Raw genomic sequence first — 7,296 nt, 5'->3', positions numbered from 1 at the left:
AGGTACCCTGATCTTGGACTTCCAGCCTCCAGAACAGTAAGAAATAAATGTTTGTTGTTTATAAGCTACCCAGTCCCATAGTATTTTGTTGTAGCAGACCAAATGGACTAAGACAATAATCAAGACAGAGTGGTCATGGCATGAGGAGAGACCTGTAGATCGATGGAATAGAATTGAGTGACCACAGATAAGCTCTCACATTTACAGTGAATTGATTTCCAACAAGGGTGTCAAGATAATTCAATGGGGAAAGAATAGGCTCTTTTTTATTTTTTTTAAGAATAGGCTTTTTAACAAATGTTGCTGATACAGCTGGATATCCACTTGCAAAGGAATGAAGTTGGACCCCTTCTTCACATCATATACAAGAACGAACTCAAAATAGATCGTAGACCTAAATGTCTATTTAAGAGCTAAAATTATAAAAGAAAGCTAAAAGTATAAAACCCTTAGAAGAAAATATAGGAGTAAATCTTTGAGACTTTTGGTTAGGCAAAGTCTTACTAGACATGACACCAAAAGCACAAACAACCAAAGAAAATAGATGCATTGGACTTGATCAAAATTAAAAACTTTGGTGTTTCAAACAAAGTATAAAGCCAGCCCGCAGAGTAGGAGAATATTTGCAAATCACATATCTGATAAGGATATTTTATCTATAGATACCTAGATATTTATATACAGTTGTCTCTTGGTATCTGCTGGGGATTGGTTCCAGGACCACCACCCCCACCCCGATGGATACTGAAATCCACGGATGCTCAAGTGCCTTATATAAAATGACATAGTATTTGCATATAATCTATGCATATCCTCCCATATACTTTAAATCATCTCTAGATTACTTATAATACCTGATACAATGTAAATACTATATACATAGTTGCCCGGGGTACAGCAAATTCATTTTGCTTTTTTGGGACTTTCTGGAATTAAAAAAATATATTTTTTCATTTCATGGTTGGTTGAATCCATGGATGTGGAACGTGTGACATGGAGTGGTGGGGGGGTGCAACTGAATATAGATAGCTATAGATAAGGGTATTTAGAATATACAAAGAATTCTCACAACTCAATAATAAAAAGGCAAATAGCCCAATTTAAAAATGGGCAAAAAAAAAAAAATCTAAATAGAAATTTCTCCAAAGAAGATATATCAATAGCTAATAAAGCACGCAAAAGGATGCTCAAAGTCATTAGTCATCAGAGAGATGAAAATTAGAACCACAGAGATATAAAACCACGGAGACCGACAATAACAAGTATTAGTGAAGATGGGGAGAAACTGGAACCCTCATACACTGCTGGTGGGAATTTAAAATGGTGCAGATGCTGTGGGAAACATTCTGCCAGTTCCTAAAAATGTTAAACGTATAACTCAGCAACTTCATTCATAGGTTTACAAGAGAAGTAAAAATATAAGTCTACGCAACAACCTGGACAACGTTATTCACAATAGCCAGAAAGTAGGAACAAGCCAAATGTCCATCACCTGATAAGTCGATAAAGAAAATATGGTATATCTATACAATAGAATATCACTCAGTCATGAGAAGGATTGAAGAACTGATTCATGCTACAACATGGATGAACTTTAAAAACATGTTAAGTGAAAGAAGCCAGTCACAAAATACCACATATTCTATGATTCCATTTATGTGAAATGTCCAGGAGAATCCAGAGACATAAAGTAGATTAGTGGTTGCTAGGACTGGTGGGGTTTGAGGTTAAATAAAGAGTGATTGCTGATGGGTACAGGATTTCTTTCTTGGGGATGATGAAAATGTTCTAAGTTGATTGTGCTGATGGTTATACACCCCAGTGAGTATGTTACAAACCAATGAATTATACACTTCAAATGGATGAATTGTATAGTGTATGAATTATATCTTGATAAAAATTGTTATATAAAAAACACTAAGTGAAAAGTTTGCAGAACAACATATAATATGAATATATTTTTGTGAAACAGTATAAGTTCATAATAAAACACTATATTCTTAAAAATTAGCAAAATTTGTGAAGTTTGCTTAAGTGTAAGAGACATTAGTGATATAGTAGCTTTAATCATGTAACAAATCTGGTGACAAGATTTCTTACCAGTAATCGATCCCCCCTCATTAATAAAATACTAACAACACTTAGTATTTATTGCATTCTTTCTGTATGCCAACATTGTGCGAAATTCTTATCATGCATTTTGTCTTTCACAACACTTGATGATGGCCCCGTATTTTCTGTAACTCTCCCCTTTCTTTCTCCAACATACCAAAGTTTACATTTACAAAATTGTATTATTTATCAGAATATCAAAAATGGACAGTTCCTTTTATTGTTAGCAGTAGCTATGAAGGTAAATACTGTAGGTCTTAATTGGAATTGGTATTAATGTGATCCTGTGAGTTTTAAGAGCACATTGATAAATCCATCTGCATGTGTTTAAAGATTTTAAGTTTAAACTAAAACATTTTGCATTTGTTATAGTTGATGCCCAATGGAAGGAGAAAAGACTTTTTGTTACTTGTCAGCTTTTTGTTTAATGTAACGCTAAATTTGAAAGACAATCTATGGCAAAGATAATTTTGAGGGTTTTTTTCCCCATTGCAAATATAGGCTAGTGCCTCAGTCAGTTTGGGCCGCTATAACAAAATTCCATGGACTGGTGGCTTAAACAACAAACATTTATTCCTTGTAGTTCTGGAGGCTGGAAAAGCCGCAGATCAAGGTGCTGACAGATTACGTTCTTGGGGAGGGCCCTTTTCCTGCCTTCTTTCTTGCTGTGAGAACAAGCTCTGTGGTCTCTTTTTTATAGGGGCACTAATCCCATCATGAAAGCCCCATCCCCATGACCTCATCTAAACCTAAGCACTTCTCAAAGACCCCACCTTTAAAAACATCACATTGCAGGCTAGAGCTTCATCATACGAATTTTGGGTGGGGATACGATTCCGTCCATAGCAACTAACTATGATGGAAATCTTGTCCATAAGTGCTAACCCTAGCATTTTTTTGTTTGTGTTTAGTATTATGTGCCAAGAACCTTGCAAAGAAAGACTTCTTCAGTAAGTAAAACACCCATTTTTGCTCTCTTACAATATTAATGTTCTTCACATATTTCTGAAATTTAAAACTTAAAAAAAAAAGCAACCCTGGGAGTATTCTCCTAAAAGTTCTGCCCTTTGCTGACTAGAAATCCACAGTTTGACAAGCTTCCTTTCCCAGTTGACTACCACATAGAGACTCCATAGCTCCAAGGCACAGAATTTATAACTCGTACGAGAACAACTCTCTCTCATTCCCTATTCCAGCCACCACCCTGTTTTCTGTCTTTCCATCCATTAATGTATTGCTTTTTCCTGGGTGACGTATCCTCAGCTCCAATACAGACATTTTTCTATAAAACGTCTGGGTTTGAGTAAAATTGTTGGTCAAATTTGATCAATTAAATCACACTTTAAAAGCCTTGTAATTAAAGGAATTGTAATAAAAATATAAATGGAGGATCCTTTTCTAACGGAAGGAATCACCTCACAAGTTCACCTACTATAAAGTAGGCCCCTGCAGCATGATATTTTTCACACTCTTTCTGATCCTCACAAGAATGCTGCTCCGTTCCTAAGTGGTTCATCTCATGCTTTAAAGGTAAAGAGACTTAGGTTCGCAGGCTCTATTCAAGTAGCTAAGAAGCTCCAGAGTGATGGCTCACGTCCAGGTCTATCTCTAAAACCCTTACCTGGCCGCCTCTCTGATCTTATAAACCTGTCTGATTCATACTCCAGCATTTAGCAACTTACCTAAGTAAAACCCGGTGAATACTTGCTTCCAGAGATAAAACAGACGAAGACCAATGAACAAGATTTCTAGGTATTATTATTTTTTAGAAAGTATAAATATAAATAATTGTAGACACCTTTCCCTCCATTTAGCTAGCCCCACTGAGTGATCATCAGAAATGGAAATTTGAATTTAAGCCTATTTTTAGAGTTTTCATTTCTAGCCTCTAAAAATCTGAGGAGGATGTCATTCTGGGTTGTCTTTCTTAGAAAGCTTAATGGAAAGAATTTATTTTGCTGATTGAAACTAACCTTAAACTTGAGAAAAAAATATACCAGGGTAGTCTTCTTAATCAAATAGATGACCTTGAAGCTCACTTTACTTGCAGGACTGGGTTCTGTCTTCTCATCCAGTGTGGCTGTCCCCTCTCCTCTAGGACTCCCTGACCCTTTTGCAAAGATTGTTGTGGATGGATCTGGGCAGTGCCACTCAACGGACACTGTGAAGAACACGTTGGACCCAAAGTGGAACCAGCACTACGATCTGTGAGTTGATTATCCTATAAGCCACTTGGGGAGCGGCAGGAAAGTTGGTATCTAACTTGTAAGAGAAGCATTTAATTATTTTTTTTTTAAAGGGATTATTAAACTTCTTACTGATAACAAACGTGGATGGCCAAACAAATACATACTGCCTACTTTTAGAATTCATATACTTGGAAGTTCTTGTGTTTGACATTTTCATATATTTTAATGGTTTGCTTCTGTAACTGTGGTCTTCAAACTTTCAATCTCCTGGCCATACTAACAGGAAAAAAGGGCCATAGTTCAGGTCCTCTATATGCTACTGTTTTTTTCAGCAAAACCCAGAACATGGTTGTAAAATGCATTATTTGAAATACATTATTATTATTATTTTATTTTTTTAGATGTTGGGGGTAGGAGTTTATTAATTAATTTATTTTTGCTGTGTTGGGTCTTCCTTTCTGTGCGAGGGCTTTCTCTAGTTGTGGCAAGCGGGGGCCACTCTTCATCGCAGTGCGCGGGCCTCTCACTATCGCGGCCTCTCGTTGCGGAGCACAGGCTCCAGATGCTCAGGCTCAGTAGTTGTGGCTCACGGGCCTAGTTGCTCCGCGGCATGTGGGATCCTCCCAGACCAGGGCTCGAACCCGTGTCCCCTGCATTAGCAGGCAGATTCTCAACCACTGCGCCACCAGGGAAGCCCCCATTATTATTATTTTACATATTTATGATACAAATATATAATATATATATATTTCTGTTGATTTTTTAAAAATTTTGCTTTTTAGTACAAATATATTTTCTGCAAGAGAAAATAAAGTTTGGTATGACTGGAGGTATGTAAGCCCACACACCATCAGACGATTTCTTATATTCATTTGTTAAGTGGATCGCACTTTGAAAATCTATTTTTTAGGCACCTATGTTTTCATGTCCCTGCTAAGAAATTTTTGTCCAAGTAATGCTGAGTGATTGTTATTGGCTTTTTACTAACACAAATTGAACTGGGTTTGAGTGGGATTTTTAGTAGTTGGATCCTGAGGCTCATTTGCAGTTACACTGTGGCACTGGAAGTAGCCTGGAAAGTAGTTGTCAGTCCATGTCCCGAAAGCTCCCTTCTGTGGTTGACCTACACTGAGAGAAAGCGGCAGGTTTCCTGTCTGAGTTAGTGCCCTTTTGTGTACTTTGGATGGATGTAAGTAGTCCTTTGTTGCAAATTAGTATTCTCTATTAAGCCTAATTGCTGGGGTTTTGTTTTTGTTTTTGTTTTTTTTTGGCCACACCATGCGGTATGCAGGATCTTAGTTCTCCGACCAGGGATCGAACCGGTGCCCCTGCAGTGGAAGTGCAGAGTCTTAACCACTGGACCGCCAGGGAAGTCCTGGTGGGAACTTTTGAATCCTGCCATTATCCTCTGGAACTATAAAAATATAGTAAACCTCTGTTATAAGATTATTATCATTATGTGGTTGTCTGCATGTGTTTCTTACATAACCAGTTGTAGTCCTTTCCCAGCCCATTGAGTTAGTAGATATATACTTATTAAGTGCCTGTTAGCTGTGGATATAGAGCAAAATTATTTTAAAAGGATTCTTCTGGACTAACAAGTCAATCAGATAAAATCTCAATGGGCTATCGCAATTGAGAAATACAATTAAAAATGAGTTTGCATGTTGGTTTCAGATATGTTGGGAAAACGGATTCTATAACCATCAGCGTGTGGAACCACAAGAAAATTCACAAGAAGCAGGGAGCTGGCTTCCTGGGGTGCGTGCGGCTGCTCTCCAATGCCATCAGCAGATTAAAAGATACTGGATGTAAGAACCCAACGTTTTTCTGCCTCTTAATGCAACTGAAGAAGGCTTATGGGGCATCATTTTTTATTTTATTTCTTTGAATACTGAATACAGAATTCCTGCCTTCCTCTCTAGCTAACATTTCCCTGGGTTAAGTTTTGAATTGTTTGTTTGCAGACCAGCGTTTGGATCTATGCAAACTAAACCCCTCAGATACTGATGCAGTTCGTGGCCAAATAGTGGGTAAGAACTTTCTCATCTGTATAAAGAGATAATTTTTACAGACTTAACCTTCAGCTCTTCATCACTGAGAAAACACATAAAGGCACTGACCGATGGTGACATACTTCGAAGGACAGGCCCCATACAGGGGCCATCTCTCCAGGACTAAACAATTTCATCTTATGTGGTTTTTATTATTTTATCTAATTCCCTTCATTCTGTCATTCAAGGTGGAGTTAAAATGACTAAGGTACAAAAAGATGTAGGGTTATAATTTGTAATGTAATTTTAATCATCACATGAGTTGACAATTTGTCATGTTATCCAAATGCAGATGATAAAAATGGTGGCCACATATGCAAGAGTTAAATAGTTTCTTCAGGAGGACCCATCATATATGTAAAAGGCAAAGAGAATTTCTGAAGACTTCCACGTAATATGATTTTACAGAGGACTGACTTATTTAGAATGAAGAAATAAAATGTGCTCATGTCATAAAGCGTTGACTGGAGGTATTCCATTGGAAGTAATTTATCTGTTAAGTAGCTCATCCTGTTATCCATCCCATTTTTATTAGCATTTCAGGGTAACCCAAATATTGACTGTATGCATTGCAAGCAATCAAAGAAAACAGTATTTCAGCAGCACACCAGAGTGACTTATGGCCCCAAATCTTTTACGTATTGTCTTATGTAGACCTGAGCCAAGATAAATGGACAGTGGATATCCATCTGAAAACTCGTGTCACGACAGAGTTCCCACTTACTGCCTTTCTATTTGTGATTTCTTCTTTTCTTTGTGGAGGGATGTGCCGGGGAAAAATGAATAACTGGAAGCAGCTTCATAAGTGTCTTTGTTGTTCATAGTAGGGACAGAGAATCGACACGTAGGTGCATCCAGACCTTGCACATACTGACAGTGCTCTCTGTGTCCTTATTAAACATAAGTCAAAATCTTCTTAAAATATAAGGTACCTTGGAGGA

At 37.4% G+C, this 7,296-nt stretch overlaps 1 protein-coding gene across 1 annotated transcript in view; it reads left to right on the top strand.

The window, feature by feature from the left end:
- The first annotated feature begins 3,030 nt into the window (after positions 1-3,030).
- SMURF1 (SMAD specific E3 ubiquitin protein ligase 1) overlaps positions 3,031-7,296 on the top strand; it is a 28,560-nt gene continuing 24,294 nt past the window's right edge. The window contains exons 1-4 of the mRNA XM_082671021.1: positions 3,031-3,062; positions 4,211-4,319; positions 5,979-6,112; positions 6,269-6,334. The gene's annotated coding sequence lies outside the window, so the exon portion shown is untranslated. The remainder of the gene's footprint in view (positions 3,063-4,210; positions 4,320-5,978; positions 6,113-6,268; positions 6,335-7,296) is intronic.

This window comes from Grampus griseus (genome assembly GCF_964374135.1).
Source record: "Grampus griseus genome assembly, chromosome: 14".
In the NCBI taxonomy this organism is placed as follows: Eukaryota; Metazoa; Chordata; class Mammalia; order Artiodactyla; family Delphinidae; genus Grampus; species Grampus griseus.
This window is presented reverse-complemented; position numbering and strand designations above follow the sequence as displayed.